We start from the raw sequence: 19621 nt of genomic DNA, 5'->3' as shown, positions 1-19621 counted from the left end.
AGTACTCAGTGAGGGAACACTGACAGCTGAATGGTAAGTCACACGCATCCCGTATCTTCTTGTGTTACTTCTCATGTGACAGTGTCATGGAGCTATTTCTCAACAGAAGAATTTTCAGACAGACAAGAGACGTGTCTCTATGAACTGTTCGCATGTCGTTGAGGTACTCCTGTGACCAGCAATATCCCCAGAAGTATCGCCGATAGAAGTTGTGTGGATCCAGCTAGGATGTTAACTCAGTCCCAGTCCCAGTATCCAGGATGTCAAGGACCTGTTGCAACAGTTGTAGGCCAGCTTGCCTGAGGAAACTATGCAACGATTATATGACACCCTAAAATCAGTGTTCATCCAGGTCAGATTCGGTGCTACCACATACTGGTAAATGGGTTCATACCGTAAGGTTCATTGTAAATTTCAATCGATTTTTTAATTACTGAACTGACATCACATACCCTCTCAACCAATGTGTTTTCATTTCATCCCTCTTTCCCTATCTGGGTGCTTCACATCTGTTGCGTACACAGGGTGAACTAAAACTCCATCCTTTCTTTCAGGAGTGCTAGTTCTGCAAGGTTCGCAGGAGAGCTTCTGTAAAGTTTGGAAGGTAGGAGACGAGGTACTGGCTGAAGTAAAGCTGTGAGTGCCGGACGTGAGTCGTGCTTCGGTAGCTCAGTTGGTAGAGCAATTGCCCGCGAAAGGCAAAGGTCCCGAGTTCGAGTCTCGGTCGGGCACACAGTTTTAATCTGCCAGGAAGTTTCATATCAGCGCACACTCCGCTGCAGAGTGAAAATCTCATTCTGGATCCATCGACAAAGTTTCAGTGGTTGTAGTATGCAATGAAAGAAGAAAAATACTCCAGTAATCATGGCCTATAAAATGCAGAGCTTAAGAGCTGTGAGCATTTGTTTATCTTCGCTACTATGAAACACATCTCTTCTACTGAACAAGTTATGAACCACAGATTTTTCAGTAATTTTAAAAGTCTAATTAATAGAGAAATGCTTCATGTTGCAACCATTTGATAACATCTATCCACATTTCACGTATTCAGAAATATTTTTTACAAATGATATCTAGGTATAATTAGTATTATAACATATTTGTATCTTCTTCAAAGTAATAACACTTGGCTTATTGTAGAAATGCAGCATCTCTGCATTTGGAATTCTTTGATTCGCTTTGACTTGTACATACAAATGTGTATTGAAGTATGTATACATATTTACATGAATACGTCTGGTCCCGCTGTTCTACAAAACCTTGTGTCCACTACTGGAAGTAGCAAGCCATTTTCCGATATGTATTAGTTTTCGTCACCGTCACAACAATTTACTTGTGGTTAAAACAGGGATCTCGTATTGCATATTCTGTCATATCCCCATTTTGATAATAAAACAAGTATAAACATATAAAGACAGAGCACCATTTTTGTATATTTGACTGGTTGCTTGCCTACATGTGCGCTCATTAATATCCACAAAAACACTGGTATACCTTTCTCGAAGCCGGTTCCATTCGAATAAGCCTCTTTCCTTCTGCTATCAGTGCAGCAGCCACTTCACGTTAGTTAACATTACACTGTGCGAGTCTAGCAGTGTATTTATACACCTGATCAGCTTCATTATAAATTTCATCCTAATGGGACGGAAGCAGGAGTCTGGAATTCAAAAACACGCTGTAATTGTAGCTCTGCATCACTAAGACCGTTATAGTAAGACAAATTATACCTTGCAGCGTTCCAAGCAAACTGGTGCCAATGGAAGTGTTTCACGATCTGGAAGACCCCAAGCAACCTAACATGGGGAAGATCATTTCTTATCCGTAAAGAGTAGACGTCAGACTACTCGTCCTGCCCCTGATATTAACGAGAATGTAAGTTGTATGTGAGCAACTCTATCTCTGTGCCAATCGTGCAACGCCCTCTCCACATACAAGGTTTACAGTGGTGCAAAGAGTAAAAAAAAAAAAAAAAAAAAAAAAAAAAGATGAATCGATTTCAGCGCGCAAAGTAACATAAGAACTGAAGCGTGCACCAATGGTCCATTATGTTATACACTGACGAATATCAGTTTGAAGTCGAATCATTTTTCGTCGACTTTGTGGAGAACGTATGAAGAGTCAGTGTGTGACACCAGTGGTGAAGCATGGTTGGAGGGTCGACCATTTAGTGAAGATGTTTTGCAGTTGATGAAGTCGGTGATGTAGTGAGAATTAATGAAAAATTAAATAAGGAAAGTGAACTCAGGATACTGATTAACAATGCAGTTCCATCTCGCAAGAGACTTATTAGTTGTTGGTTAGTTCTGCAGCAGGGCAATGATGCCAAACGTACTTCTAAATTGTGCAGAATGTGTGTGAATATAAAAGTTAAATGCGAGGAACTGAAGAACATGGCTTGGCCAAGTCATTTACCTGAATTAAATCCTACTGAACTTTTACGTGATGAACTTGATACGGAGGTCAAAAAAACTGTGGTCATATGATGCTGAAGATCAATGAAATAATTTACAGACATGCTGGACTGATATATCTGTAAAAACACTAAAAAATCTTATCTTTAATATCAAACATAATCCCCCGGTCGTTATGATCCATCCCTAGCACTTGCAATGTAAGGAGATCCCGGATGAAGTCGCTATCAGACATCAGAATAACATCCGTCATACATGCCATAAAATATTTCAATAAGGAAGGGGTATCCTCTACTCCAGACCACGCAAACAACTGTTACCTGTACTAAATCTTGCTAGTGCAGAATCACCATACACATTGGGTTCGAGTATGGAGAAGGTGGCGTTGGAATATCCTCTATAATTAGGAAGATATTGACAGTGAGTTTACAAACTACATGAAATTAATCGTGACAAACATGAACACATAACAACCTTTCAAAAGCCTGTCTACAGGAGAAAAGAACTCTAGCTTAACTTACAAAACAATGATCACAAAACAATTTACCTTTAAAAATATTAAGCTTACAACACTTCCATATGCCCTATAGACTATGCTATTTTAGCTGGACAAAAACGTGTATTTACCGATACCTTTCTCGACTCTTAAGACCTATGGACGTACACATGGTATGTGGCGAGCATGAATATGAGGGAATGAGAAGAAAGTATGTAATCTCCAATAGAACTGAATTGCACACACAAGGTAGTGACTACCTTACTGAGCGCCTCAGAAAACACGATATTTACGGTGCTTCATCAGCAGCTGATGTGGTCGGCAGTGGCGTATGAGGACGGCGGCACGTCGATGCTGTGCGGATCTGTAAACCTCAATACTATTCTGGCCTTGACTGTATCAGCCGTTGGAAACTGCCCTGAGTTTTCTTAAGGCGAAAAGCTGTGTTTTTCGCTAGCTAAGCATTTGGCAATGTCCACTCGCTCTGGCTTAGCGACGTGTACATCTCTGCCCTCTTTGATTGTTCTGCAGGACGTAACTAACTCAGGTTGAAATCTGTAATCTCCACTCAGGAGATGTTACGAGATTTTTGAACCCTTTGAACACAAATGTTCACTAAAAAGCTCTTCTACGCCGACAGAACAGGAAGTGTTCTATCTACACACGGCCCTGGTCTGAAGAGACCTCTCTCCCTTCTACCCATGGCTTCCTCTCCCCAAGAAGACCGTCGTGTATATATTTTTGGTTCCGCCCACTGTACCTTGTGTTCATTCCCTACCAGCGTAGTGGCAAATGCTGACTGTGGTACGACTTGCGTCGTTTCTTGGCCCAATGAGGCTTGAGAAGCGTATTGGGGGTGGAAACTATTTTCCTTGTGGCTTATAACATTCATGTTTCACTTCTATCCTCTCAGACTCCGTCCATGTATGTTGGTAGAACGGTAGCACAATTAACCTCGTGTTCTCCACGCCTTTATCATATGATATGCGTGTATAAGTAACGGTCCTTTCCGCTGTGGCCTGTTTTCTGCTTTCAAAAAAGAAACCTAGCGACTATGTTTTTTGTACTTTTCAATGACCTCCCATTGTGATTCTGAAAGCATTTCTTTCCTAGACGCTTTCCCAGGCATCAGGTGTGGTCTTTCTATGTCTGTTCTGTCCAGTCGTCTCTGACCTGCCGTTAGCTTTATTTTGTGTGGCTCAACATTTTTCGTAAATGCAAATTCCGTGTATTGGTCCTCTAAGAGCGACCACGGAGACCCCAGCTCTGCTACGATGTTTCTTTCAGTTCCACGCAGGTGTGAGTCAGAGAAGCTCGCTTAATGGCGTATTGTTAATCGTGCGCTGTCATAAACGACCAGCTTCGGTGTGCGCTAACGGTGCCTGCCTCCCTACAGCGAAGGGTCGGCTTTTTATGACCCCTCTCTAAACGCATTCCATCTTCTACTTCTCTTGATGACTGGGAACTCCCTGCATCCACTTCAGTTCAAAGTGATTGCGATACTACGTGACTATTAACATGCAAAGTAGGGAATGCTTGTTAGTATCGAGTTCATATCGGCCACGTATAAATCATTACTCTCCACACAATGCAAATTATTATCACTTCACTTGAAGTACGGCATATGTGGTTTTAAACTCCTCAGAATAATGAGTGGATTACGCTTCTATATTTAAAATCGTACGTTAAGGGCCAAAAATATACACCAGAGTGCATGTGACTTGCAACAGAGGAAGCCGCAGGTGGGCAAGAGTGTTACGCGTTGCAGAGCAAGATACACCTGACTGACATTGCACAGCAGAGTCAGCTGAGCATGGCATAGCATCAGCCGAATCTGTAGTAAGCTAGTCGAAGGACGGGAACCTTTCAACATATGCCAACATAGAAGTGCTTAGCGTACATGCCTTAAGCCCTAAAAGATCATAGTCTAGAGATTATAAGTTCAAAATGGTTCAAATGGCTCTGAGCACTATGGGACTCAACTTCTGAGGTCATCAGTCCCCTAGAACTTAGAACTACTTAGACCTAACTAACCTAAGGACATCACACACATCCATGCCCGAGGCAGGATTCGAACCTGCGACCGTAGCGGTCCCGAGGTTCCAGACTGTAGCGCCTAGAACCGCATCATTCTTGTCTCAGAGTCTCAGTATCACAGCCTACACCATGAGCCTACGACACCCGGAGCAACACCGGGAGTGCAGTAAGGGGTCCACTGTTCGAAGATCAGACAGGCGGCCTGCAGTGAGTCACAAGGCACACGTCCTCTTGCTGAACTATGTTCATGGCCATCGTCTGTTGCGCTGCCACAGTGTCATCATTGTTACAGCAAGATGATGATGATGTTTGGTTTGTGAAGCGCTCAACTGCGTGGTTATCAGCCCTTACAAATTACCAACCTTTTGCTCAGTCCAATTCCGCCACTTTTATTAATCATGATTAAATGATGATGACAACACAAACACCCAGTCATCTCGAGGCAGGGGAAAATCCCTGACTCCGCCGGCAATCGCACCCGGGACCCCGTGCTCGGGAAGCGAGAACGCAACCGTGAGGTTGAAGCAAGGGACGTCGCTGACAGCGGCATTCGAGTGACGCCACCGTCGGCCTCACTCTCTGCGCCGTCAAAATGCCAGACGCCTGTCGCTTTGCATGACAGGCAATTAGCCGCATCTACCAAGCTGTTCCTGATAGGCTACGGCCGAGGACCACAATAAAGAAATTGATTGAACATATATACTGTCGTCCTGACATCTTATTTAACTCTTCACGGGTGACAACCTAAGCGATATTTGACACTGGAGTCAGGACAACGATGTCACCTTCTTACAGCAACATCTAAAACTACAGCCTATGGTAGGGTGAGTGAAAAAACAGAAATTATTGTATTTTGCTCGTGGAGAAGAAATTTGACAGTCATGCATTTTGTAAAATATATATTACATTGCGAGTAGAGAACCAGTGGGTTTGTCTAGTTTTAGAAGTAATGGAAGTCATGATTGGTTAGTGCCTGTTGGATGTGCACAGTGTAACCTTGAGACTCACTCAGCGCCATGTACGTTATCAGTTGCAGTAAAATGTTATACATGTAATCATTAAGGGGCATGTGGCTAGGCAAAGCCGGGAGTCGAGATGGCTCGTGGTTAGGCTTAAGAATTAAGTTGATGTATTTGGTTTTCTTGTCTTGTGAACGGTAGTTCTCAAGCGAAAGAACCAGATACGAAGGGTGTGTTGGAACCTGTAGCAGTACGTATGTTGGTAGAACGGTAGCACAATTAACAGCGGACTCCGTATGTTGGTAGAACTGCGATCGTCACAAAGGTGTGTAGATTTGTCAGTCGCAACTTTAATTGCTGCTTCTTCTGGTAAGGCTACCGAGGATGTGCAGGCCTTTGTGGGACGCCTAGGAACTCTGACTTAGGTGGTTGATTGGTCTGCTAAGACAATATTGAATATCACAAAATTGAGACTAACAGGGGAAGGGAAAACGTATTTAGGATATACAGAAGCTCTTAAGGGAGCCACAACATTCAAAGAATTTGAAAAAGGGTTAATTCAGAGATATACGAAAAGAAATAGTGCCAGACGCTTTCGGGAACAAGCGGATGTAATGACTAAAAAATTTACAGAATCTGTTGAACAATTTGCAAGTAGGATAATGAAAAATAACGGATGTAGCTATGAATTAGGACAGGATGCTGCAGTTAGTGAAATTATTTTGCAAGAAGCTGAGGAGAGGGCGCTCGATACTTTTTTAAGAGGGTTGTACACGGAAATGTCAAGACGTGTGCAGGCAGGGGGTCCGACTGATTTGCGCTCACCAACGAGGTTGGCTATAAAGTGTGACGAGATCGATTTGCTGACTGGAATGCATGGTAAACGGACAGTGTTTGCAGCAGATAAAAAGTGTTTCAGGTGTGGATGAACGGAGCTTTTAAGGGGTCAATTTCGCTGGCCTCAGGGTGATGTGAATAAAGTAAGAGGAAGTAATAGCTTTAGAAGTAGATGGCCGCGGAGGAATATGGTGTTCAACACCAACAGGAGCCCGAGGACCTCCTATGGCCCATTTCCAGTAAGACTGAATGCTAAGAAATCGTATGCAGACGTGGACTGTGCAACAAGAGGAACAGTAGGATAGAAGAGTAGCAGGATATTGTTGGACACAGGGGCGGATGTGTCCGTCGCCAGTAGAGATCTGGTGAAACGTAAGAAATGGACCCCTTCACAGTACAGATTCCATGGAGCGGGCGACAAAGATCTCTCACCATTAGGGTCAGTGGACACAGACATTTTATGTGGATACTGTTCAACTTAAACAATGTGTAGAGACTATGCCACACGTGAGTGAGGGCTGCGACACGATTTTGGGATTAGATTTGTTGTATCCGTTTTGTGCCCTAATTGTTCTTCGGCAACATAGGGTGGAACTTGGCAGAAAAGTGTTTCAGAAAGGTGAAGGCATAGCTGGTGTAGCGAAGTTGCAAGGGGAGTCTGTCATGAAATACGAACCGATGAAACCGCGAACGACCACACTAAGGCTTGATTCACACAGTTGTATAACTAAGGATACTAGGAAATCACTTTTTGTCCGATAGAAATTTTGTATGTAGTGGAACCGTTAGAAGACAATGAAGTATTAGGTCAGGTGGGTTACTCGGTTAAACGAGGTATAGTACAGATACAAGAAGTAAGGGGTGAAAAGAAGGTAGCTCCTTCAATAGTTAATTTTGGTGCAGTGGACATACGATTAAGAAAGGCATTGTTAATCGTTAATATGGATATCCAGGAAGAAGTAGAATGGGATAAGAGGGGAGTCAGCCACAGGCAATCTCCGGACTCCATTAACGTTACAGTACGAGAAAAAAGTGAAGCACATAGAGGGAAGCAGTAGGGAACAGTTAGAAAAATTAAGTTTTGAATTTAAAAATCTATTTTTTTCAAAATGGACATTACCATCTACGCGCATTACACGGCACCCCATACAAATGGGAAATGAATCACCTGTCTATCGTAAAGCATACAGGTACTTGTAGCCAATTTTGGAGGAATTTATCGATCACCATCTGGAAGATAGAATAATTGAAGAAAGTAATTGTGTATGGAGGCAGGAATATTTGTTATGCCAAAAACATCAAAGGATGGAGCACGTAAATGCGAGAACCATAATGGAAGCCTACCCGTGGCCACCTTTGATTCCACCAGGACCCGTACCCAGTGACAGTAGATTGTAAGGGAGGAGAGACACAAAGCTGAAGATGGCTACTTATAGCCGAAATATAGATTTACAAGCATAATAAAAACTAACGAGATTGCGAATGACTGCTGTGTACCTCTGCTTTCTTACTCTTTGCTAAACATCACAGAAGTCTTGGACCATTTTGGACAATGTATGTATTTTTGAACAATGAATTCAAAGAGAGGTTATAACCAAATAGAGGTTGCACCACAGAATAGACAAAAAACAGCGTTTTCAGCAACATGGGATTCTATCAGTTCACAAGAATGCCGTTTGGCTTAAAAAATGCAACTGCAACGTTACAGAGATTGTTGGACGGAGTACTCAGAGAAGCACAGCAATGCTTAGTGCATGTCTATGACGTAATCGTCTATGGGAGTGATATGGTACAGCATATGCAGCGACTAAGGGAAGTCTTCCTAAGGTTAAAAGCAATGGAGTTAATACTGGGTACCGAAAAGTGTAATTTTGTGATGGAAGAGATAGCATACCTACGTCACATCAGAACTAAAGATGGGGTTAAGACATACCCAAGACTAATTAGAGCTTGAAACGTCCCCTTTCAACAATTTATATAAGACTGACCTTAACCTGACACACAATATTTTTAGCGCAACGCAATCTGACTTTCAAAACTCCCTACTAAAGAATGGCCCTGACAAACATTAAACTATACCTTTCACAAATCACTTACCTCACAAAAATCTTCGCTGCTCAAGCTACTGCAATACAGCGAGCGCCACTACTGCCAGCTAAATAAAAGATTCAAACTACTGAAGGCATTAACTACTGATAGGGGTAGTTAGCAAATGAAAGATATTAATAGAGAGCAAACAATGTATTTACCTTAATATCATCACAAATCATAATATATATATATCAGTTCATGACAAACTGCAAACCTCCGCCATCTCTCTCCCCACATCCACCACTGCTGGCGGCTCACCTCCAACTGCGCAACGCTACGCGCTGTTCACAGCCAGCTGCCCCTCTACAATGGCAGACAACAATGCAAACTAGCCACAGACTGCGCACAGCACAGCCAGTGATTTTCATACAGAGGTGGCGTTACCAATAAAAAAACCTAAACAGCCTACTTACATAGCCCCCATGCTCCCCACAAAAATTTTTTACAAATGGTGTTGGGCACTGGCCAATACAGATTTGACAAAAATTTTTCACAATTACAGTAACAAAGATATAAAATGCACACACTTATTAATATTATGTTGGTCAAAAGATCAAAATTTCTCACAGTCCATAAAGACAGTCCACATTGTTCATCACAGTAAAAGTGCAGAGTTTTTCTCAAAGTCCAAGCAGTAAAAGAAAATGCACATAGAAGTAGTGGATTTCCATGCAGTCTTGAAGAAGTAGTTTTGACCTTCCAACGGAAAGACAGTGCTGACTCTCGACATGCAGACAGGTAATGGGCCACAACAGAGCAAACCCACAGCAGAGTCATTCGAAGTTTGGAAGAATATTGGTAGGTAGGTCATCACAGAGCAGACCCACTGGAGTCCTGGTAGAGATTGTGGTATTGGTGGGCCACCAGAGGTGCAGACCCACTGCAGTCCTTGTAGAAATAATGGCGTTGGTAGGTCATCATAGATGCAGACCCACTGTAGTCCTTGTAGAGACAATGGTATTGGTGGGCCACCAGAGGTGCAGACCCACTGTAGTCCTGGTAGAGACGGCCAGCAGCCATCCGTTGCGACTGTGCAGGTGCACAATCACCATCGAAGATTCTTGCAGAGAATATAGCAAGTCCATAAACCACCACTTGTGCACTCAGAAAGTTTTTCTTTTAATTGTCCTTAGAACCAGCAATGCTGTTATCCAGTCCCTTGCTGAATTATTAACACACGTGAAAACACTATCAATCCCTACTTCTCACATATTGTCCATATACTATGACCAACAGAAACGTGTGCAGTGAAATGTAACTAACAAGTTAATAATATCATGAACTGGTGACAATTACAATTTTATAACAGAAGAATACAATAACAAAGGTACAAAATACATCATTAAAGAACATAACAATACAGATAACATTTGTAGTAAAACAGGCGTTACAAAAGAATAGAAATAGACATATACATCAGTGTTACAGGAATTATGACATGAGTACATACATAAAAGATCACAATAACTTTTGAAACATCAACTTCACACATTAGCATTAACACAAAACAGAGTAAATAATGTCTAAACATCTTTACAAAGTAAATAACATATTATTAATGCCAATTATATTCGAGGATAACAGTATTCCTCATCATAGTGAATGTAGCTTAATATTAAAAGAAGAAAAAATTCTATGAAACTACACAGAGACAGGAAGAAAACAAATACTCAAGGGTACACAAACACATACTGGGATAACACAAAAGGAAAGGACAGGGTTCGTTTTCAGTGTAACATTTGGTACTGCAGTCCATCCCAAAACTTCATTCTATAGATCTTTCGTCTTATTTCAACCTTTGCTTCCACCAAAAAAATCTTATCCAAGCATGCTTTCTGTATTCTGTTCATATTTCTTTCAAAATAATTATTTCTGATTGTACAATACTCATTTGGGCCCAAATCCTTTTTATATAACTTCGCAATGCATTCTTTACCTATTCTCCATAGTCAGTTTCTCATATAGTCTACCCCCTCTTAAGCTAACTTAAATCTACTGAGATCAGATGCTAAACTAAGGGACGAGGCAATGCAGCAGCACGAAATAAGTAACACAAACAGCAATGACAAAAAATACAGATTGGCAAAGCTAGCAGCAGCAAATGTAATAACTTATATCTAAACATGACAAACGCACAAGCAGAAAAAATAGTACACTAAAGACAACAACACAGATAAGGGAAATGTATATTCACATCTTAATATCTATGTAATTAAAGTGGTGCACCACAAGAAGTTATTCTACCAAAAAGTTACCAATTACTTGAAAAGAAAATTATGAATGCAGTTACTAGTTCCTTCTTATTGTTCTTTCCTTTCCAAGTGCTCCTTTTTTAAAGAATGTGGATCATAAAATAATTATTTAATAGATCTGTTGACAGAAAGTGTTCACATTAGCAAATGCATTTAATTTTATTTTATGAAACCAATGCTGCAACACAGCTGGAAAACAGATGTCAAATGAAATAAGCAGTTACGCAAACCAAAGCATAAAAACATCATTCAATAGCTATGTGGCATTTCGTAAGTCAGTAGCTCTCAATTCTCGTAGGAAGACACTTGTCATTATCAGGTTTGCAGATGTAAGAATATTTCCAAGGATAATGGCCTCCCCTTTTTTTTGTGCTACCTGTGCCGCTGAAAAGGGCTCGCAATAATGGCTTTTTCTCCAGGCGTCTGACACAGCTGGGTGCCCGCGACGCATTACGTGCAGGTGGTCACTTAACTTTCGTACGGAAATATTTACGACAGGAGATTCTGCTACCGTGGTAGTCTCATATAAAAATATTTCACAGGTCAAGAATTAGCGTTGCAAATCTGTAGAAACAAAACCCTATAAATATAACAGTGTCCAAAAAAATTTTCAGTGGCATTGTGATACATTCATGCATATACACACACATTTCATAACTCTTAAAGTACGATTCTTGGTTTCCAACAACCTTTTCATAAATCAGAGTCCCTAACCCCTACTCCTTATTCCTTACCTTATTACACATATACATATTCATATTCATCAACACGTCTTCAATATTTCGTCATTATAAATATGAAGCATAATCAAATAACTCATATAGCCTCAGCCTATTAATCATAAACATACCTCAGCAGCATAATACACATCGTCGTCTAAAAATAACATCATAACACCTCAGTCAAATCTCAAAATCGTCGTAGCTTCCTCCAATAATTAAAAAAATTCTCTGCTCATGTCAAAAGTGTCATCTGCCTCAAACGTACTTTAAAAATCATGAATCCATACCAAATACATCATTCAAAGCTCTCATAGTATCACAATGGTTCCGAAAAAATATGAAGAGTTCACACAGTACAGACAAAATACAATTTCGTAAGTGTGAAGTTATCCAACTGTGTAATTACGTAAACATCTGTCACTGATATAGTAAAAATAAATGTTTGTCTCTCTCAGTTAAATGATCAGATAGCTGTGTAATTTGTGTGTTAGAGAAATATGGTACCGATGTGTAAAGTTGTATAAGCAAATACCATATTAGCTAGGGTTCCTTGTGGTTGCCACACACATGGTACACAAAGTAAGCGTGTACCCCCCTGAGGATAAATGTAATTATGCCCTCAGGTGTTACAAATTACAGCAATGGAATGAAACGTATCACGGAAAACTTTCTTTGTAATTAAAAAATCTTTAAAAATAAATGTTTCAAGTACAAAATTAATCACTCAAATGCGTGTCCTGTAGCGCTAAATGTGCGTCTTGCTGTAAGATAATTCTGTGGAAGTGTCGTAATTATCGTCCTCCGAAAGCTAAGTTCTGCAGAAGTCAATGTACTTACCTCATGATAAACAAAAGTGAAATGCTTTGCGTAGAGATATCTTAGTTATTACGCTTATTGTTGTGATGATGAAAGTACTGTGCTGTAACGTATTGTTGTGCTACAGAAAAGGCTGTCTCCTTGTAGCTATACCATAAAAGTTACTACTAAAACATGTTTTACTTTCCAGAATAATACAGAAAAACTGTGCAGATATAAAACAGAAACACCGCAAAATCAACATTGTACATTGTCACTCATTAGTAGCGTCGTGATAAAAATCGTGTAGCTATCACATAAACTAACCACTGTGTCGTCTGGTATCTCACAGAAAGTACTTTAAACCCAGAATGTATTTTCAAGTAAACCAAAATGTTGCATTAAAATCTCATTAGCAGTACCAGTAAATGTTCTAAGTATGTAAGCCTTATAGTCGTTCCATAATCGTGCCACTAACACGCAAGAATGTACACACACAATAACGCTGTGTCGTCAGTTCACTATAACAATGCATTCGTAATTTCTGTTTAAATAAGTTCTCTTGGTTCTTGACTGGATATTTAACTTCAAACATTGTTGTATGTTAACAGTTTCTTAAGTCTGACAAAGCATACTAGAAATGTGAAGTGAAAAGTTTTGTGGGAAAGACAAAGTTAAAAGGCAGATTATCTTTCAATAAACGGTTTTACATGTGAAATGTGGTACAATCTTTTACTCTTCAAAGTACTCAGAATTTCAGCTTGAACGCAATTATCATGCAGTATACGTCAGTAAAGAATACCGGAATTTTTCACAAGGTTAGCGTCTATGTTATTTTTCTCTGAGCCAGCCGGCGCACGTGGGTGCCTGCGGCGCGAGTCATTGTCTCTCTCTTTGTTGACGCGCGTTGTTATTGGGATTAGGAGGCCTAACTTCCACAAATTCGCCTTGCCGAGAGGGCCCAGCTCTGTTTAAAGCTCGCCAGTTCTGATAGAATTCAGGTCTGTCGTTTTGTCGGTAGTTTACACAGTTTCTTTCGTGTCGGTCACGTGGTGGAGAATTTCTCCCTGAATCGTAACTGCGCGCTGGTCCGTTGCGTCTAAAGTTATTCTGTCTCCCTTGATAGTATTTATTTTGGTTCCCATATTGTCTGTTTCTCTTATTGTCTCTGTGATAGTCATTACCACGGAGAGGTGATCTTTCCCTGTAATTATTACTACTCTGCCAACGGTTGTCATACGGGTGGTGTCTGTTTTGGTCACGATATGTGTTGTGAGAATAGCCTTGTCGTGTCCAGTTATTATTTCTTTCATCGTGGAATTGTGACAGATGTGACCTGTAATTGTTGTGCTCCTGTTTCCGCGTTCCCCGATTGTCAGTGTCAATTTCCAATTCTTGTAACAGACCCTGAAATGCTTCAATGTCATCTTTGCAACGTCCTGCTAAAATAATATGTCGTAAATGTTCAGGCAATTTGAGTAAGCAAATGCGGATGAGTTCTGAGGGGCTGTATGGGTTTGAAAGATATTGATTCTTATGCAACATGTCTTCAAAATATTTGACAAGACTGGAAAATTCAGATTGTTCAAAGTGTTTCATCATCATGATGCTATGTTTTACACGGTCTTGTGTAGCTTGAGACCAATACGCTGAGAGGAAGGCATGGTAAAATTCTCCTTCACTGTGGCAATCGTGAATTACCGATCGCATTCTTACAGCTGGTTCATTCTCCAAGTAGCCACACATAAATTCTAATCTGTGTTCCAATGACCAGTTGGGAGGGAAACAATGAGAGAATTGATGGAGCCACGCTTGTGGATGAATGTCGTTGGCAGAATTCTTAAACGTTTTGAATTTACGTGTAGTAATGAGCAGCTTATAGTCAAAATCATCGTGTCGGCGAGTAGCATCTCGGTCATAGTTACGTCGTGTGGGCGGTTCCATCTCAAAATTCGGTGTACCTTGCCAATTTCTTTCATAATTACCGAAATGCCCTGTGTTATTATTTTGTGGCTTTTGCGTATTTCTAAGTTCCTCTTCCCGTGTTGGAGCGCGAGTGTCTTCTGAAATACGTAATTCTTGTATTACCTGTGTCAGCTGATCTTGTACTTCCCGGATTTCTCTTTGGTGTTGTGTATTAATTTGATTCTGATTTTGTTTGAATTTTCTGATTTGTTCATACTCTTCTGTGTCAGTGAAGGCTACGGGTCTTGTGTCATTCAGATCATCATCTACCTTTGTAGATAAGTTAGTGACCTGATCCGAAAGTTCGGCTACTTTCTCCGATAGTGTACTTATTTCCTCCATGTGTCTTTCTGAACCAATTTTCAGGGTATCTACTGTGTTCTTTAAGTTTTCCTGAGTTCTTGCAAGTTGCGTAACCGAATCGGTAGATGCAACTGAGTCAATTTTAGCTTGCAAGGTCTCATGATTTTCATGAACAATAATTTGCAGTTCTTTTATGGCTGCTTCATGATTCTCTAATACATTTTCATGACGCAAAAAAATAGGTTGGAAATGCTCACAAATTTGTGTTTTTACGTCATTACAGACTTTTTGACATTTCGATTCAATGTGATGTAACTCAGTAGTTAAATCTTCACGCGTTTGTTCAAGAGTTTGTTCCAATGAGTCTAACTTTTGAAGCTGTTGCTGTGTTTGTCTTTGATTTTGTTCCATTGTGTCTAACTTTTCAAGCTTTTGCTGTGTTTGTCTCTGATTTTGTTCCATTTGTTGCATTAATTGCAATAATAATGTATTAGTGTCTGGAATCTTTTTCTCTACGCTTTTCGGCAGTGCATTTGCACCGGCAACATTCACATTTTGACAAGCAGAAAATGTGTCTTGACTTATTTGAGAAAACGGTGATGACCCAAAACCTGAATCTACAGTATTTGCGAAATTGTGTCCTGTCATTTCGGATTCCTGAGGCGAGCTATTGCCGACCGGTCGATCGATAATGCTTCCCTCTTCACTAATTGTTTCACTGTCCACGCCATTGTTTGACGCCCGCTCCATTTCCCTGTGCACAGTTACCAAATTACTACTTTGAACATTAGTAAATTCATTACTCGGCGGCGCTGATAAGCTACGCTCGTCATCACTATTATTTCTCAGTTTAGTTTGGAGCCTAGTGTTACGTTTTTCACACGCCATTATTGTCACAGTATTTCACACGACAACACAGAAAAACACAATTTGAAGATCAAAAATAAGAGAACACATTAACATAGCACTGAAAATAATATCTAGTTAATTGCAAGCGCAGCTGCGAAATACTTGCTGCAAATCTACATGCATGCCACAACTGTTATACTGTACAACAATGAAAAACTACAACTACAAAGGAAATTCTCTCTATGATTACGCGCTAGCAATAAACAAAAGCTACACTAAATACACAAACTACAAGAAAAATCAGAAGATTCCAGTGAGGTATCCTAGGCTAAGGGTCGACATATGAAACGTCCCCTTTCAACAATTTATATAAGACTGACCTTAACCTGACACACAATATTTTTAGCGCAACGCAATCTGACTTTCAAAACTCCCTACTAAAGAATGGCCCTGACAAACATTAAACTATACCTTTCACAAATCACTTACCTCACAAAAATCTTCGCTGCTCAAGCTACTGCAATACAGCGAGCGCCACTACTGCCAGCTAAATAAAAGATTCAAACTACTGAAGGCATTAACTACTGATAGGGGTAGTTAGCAAATGAAAGATATTAATAGAGAGCAAACAATGTATTTACCTTAATATCATCACAAATCATAATATATATATATCAGTTCATGACAAACTGCAAACCTCCGCCATCTCTCTCCCCACATCCACCACTGCTGGCGGCTCACCTCCAACTGCGCAACGCTACGCGCTGTTCACAGCCAGCTGCCCCTCTACAATGGCAGACAACAATGCAAACGAGCCACAGACTGCGCACAGCACAGCCAGTGATTTTCATACAGAGGTGGCGTTACCAATAAAAAAACCTAAACAGCCTACTTACAAGCTGTACGCAAATTTCCTGTACCACACACTGTAAAGGTGTTGCAATCGTTCTTGGGCCTCAGAAACCATTGCCGCTGGTTCGTAAAGGGATTTGCGGATATTGTCAGACCTTTGGCAAATTTGTGGACAGATGAGTGTCAGCATGCTTTGAAAAGCTAAAAGAAGCTTCAACCTCGAGTCCTATATTGATATTTCCGGATTTTGACACAGAATTTGTTTTATCATGTGATGCATCAAACCATGCACTTGACGGTGGATTGTCACAAGAGATAGAAGGTGTAGAACATCCGGTAGCTTATGCTTCAAGACAACTAAATTCTGCAGAAAATAACTTTTCCACGATAGAGAAAGAGATGTTAAGTCTTATTTGTTGCTTCACATTTCAAATGTTATTCGTACGGTAAAAAGTTTACATTAATAACAGAGCATGTGGCATTAGAAAGGTTGTTAAGATTTAAGGATCCTTACAGTAGATTGACACAATGGGCAATAAGACTAAGCGATTTTCATTTTGAATTTTTGCATAAACCTGAGAAGAATCGCGGAAATGCGGATGACTTCAGTATAAAAGTAGCAGTATTACAAATTGGGAGTACTGAGCATCAGGAATGGAAAGTTGCGCAAAGACTGGATGACGAATGTAAGCAGTATTTTAAGGAGTCACAGTTTGTATGGAGGGTGGGTTGCTACGCAGAGAAACCAAGTTGGGACCGCGGGTATTAGTACCAGTGAAGCTAAGGAATAGAGTCTTACAAGAAGCTCATGATCACTTATTAGCTGGTCATGGAGGTTGCAGCTCTACCAACAGAAGAGTAGCGGAACGGTATTGGTGGAGGAATAAACAGACAAACGTAAACCAGCACGTGCGAAATTGCATACAGTGCGCTCAAAGAGCGGATTTGTGTCGAACAAGAGAGCCAGCAGAGGCTGCATGAAGCATTAGTATCATTGTAATTTCTGGGGGATTGATGATTTGGTTCATTAAATAAAACACGCGCAGGGAGTAAGTACATACAATCATAGATCATTTCTCACGATTCGAAGAAATGGTCGCAATGCTAAACCAGCAGGCAGAAACAGTGGCAAAAACACTTGTGAATAGTTGGGTACTGAAGTTTGGAGTGCCTGAAACAATAGCAACAGACCACGGAACAAACTTCACGTCAGGTCTATTCAAGAAATTGTCTACAATGTCGAATGTGAAGAAATTAAGGACTAGTCTTCTCCATCGACAAATCAATTGAAGAACTGAAAGAGTGCATATGACAATCGGAAAGATTCTTGGACATTACGTTGACTCACACCACACCAGCTGCTATGTATATTTGAAGTACGTCGTCTCCGCCTACAACTCAAAGCAGCATACGAATACAAGGCTATCGCCATATGAAGTATTTGGATGTAAAATTCCATCACGATTCGACATATTTAAAGCGAAGAAAGGGAATACTGGACAGCCTGTTAAATAATTTGGCAGAGTGATTAGGAAAATGTGAAACAGAGTACGGAGGGCCAAAACACGAGCACTGAAGAAACAAGAAGCAGCAGTGGGCGGTACCGCAAGAATGCCACAGTGTAAGGTTGGTCAGTGGGTGAAGTTAGCAACATCGTACACGCCGAAGGGAAAGCCGAAGTAGTTCCTCGCAAAGTATCTGACCAAGTTGGAGAGACTATGTCGCCAGAAAATCTCAAGATTCAGCTGCCTACGAAAACAATAACTGAGCCTGTACAGCGGTTGGAAACTCTTCAAGGGATCTCGGAAGTTAGTACATAGACAGGAGATGCGGGCCATAAAGAAAGAGTGAGGAGAAAGGTTCGGAAGACAAACAAGAATTTGTGAATGAAACGATAACGAGGAACCCGTAAGGCTTGAAGCCTTGGAGACAGTCATTTAATACATTTTAGTGGATTTAGTGTAACTGGTATAAGCAGCTGCGGTGTGGCAATGAATTGAAGTGGGACAAAAATAGTAGGTATTCCTGGCCGTAGGTAAGTTGGAGTAAAGGCGAGATGATGCGATTCATAGATGGACAACTGATTTTCCTAGGGAAAGAAGTGTTATGGAACCAGCACATGGAAGCATGAGTGCTGTTCGCCAAGCGGGAAGTCGTAGTGATCACCAGTCATCAGTGAGTGATACAGGTAGTATGCAACGCATGGGAGACGCGTAACAAGGTGACAAGATTGGAAGAAGCGTTCGAAAAGTTCCGTCAGCGAACGGAAACGCACTGGATTCTCAGAGGAAGTGCCGGGGTATGTGAAGACATGGAGTATATGGGGAATAAATAAGTGATATGACCCAGGTGGTGAGAGGAAGTTGATACGGTCCCCTAATCGACGGGTCGAAGGCTTCTATTCAGTCCACATCTACATCTACTTCTATATGGATACCCCGCAAATTACACTTCAGTGTCTGGCAGACGGTTCATCGAACCACATTCACAATAATTCGCTATTATTTCAATCTCGAAGAGCAAGCCGAAGACACGAACACATATACCTGTGCTTTCGAGCTCTGATTACCCTTATTTTATTATGATGATCTTCTCTGACTTTGTAGGTCGCCGTCAACAAGATATTTTCGCATTTGGAGGAGAAAGTTGATGACTGAAATTTCGTGAGAAGTTTCTGCCTCAACAAGAAACGCTTTGGTTTTAATGGTGTCCACCTCCGATCTTGTGTCATGTCAGTGACACTCTCTCCCCTATTTCACGATAATACAGAACGTGCTGTTCTTCTCTGAACTTTCTCGATGAACTCCGTTAAACCTATCTGGGAGCAATCCTAGACCGTGCAGCAGTACTCCAAAAGTGGACGGACAAGTGTAGTATAGACAGTCTCTTTACTAGATGTGTTACATTTTCTTAGCGTTCTACCAATGGTTTGCCTTCCCCCACAACATTCTTTCCAATTTAAGTTGTTGGTTATTGTAATTCCTTGGTGTTTAGTTGAATTTATGGCCTACACATTTTATCGTGTAGCCGAAGTTAAGTGGATTTCTTTTAG

General features: G+C 40.8%; 1 non-coding gene across 1 annotated transcript; it reads left to right on the top strand.

The window, feature by feature from the left end:
• Positions 1-657: 657 nt before the first annotated feature.
• Positions 658-732, top strand: Trnas-cga. The gene has a single exon. It is a non-coding gene; the product is annotated as a tRNA-Ser (tRNA).
• The last annotated feature ends 18889 nt before the right edge of the window (positions 733-19621 follow it).

Source organism: Schistocerca americana, chromosome X (assembly GCF_021461395.2).
Source record: "Schistocerca americana isolate TAMUIC-IGC-003095 chromosome X, iqSchAmer2.1, whole genome shotgun sequence".
Taxonomy (NCBI): Eukaryota; Metazoa; Arthropoda; class Insecta; order Orthoptera; family Acrididae; genus Schistocerca; species Schistocerca americana.
This window is presented reverse-complemented; position numbering and strand designations above follow the sequence as displayed.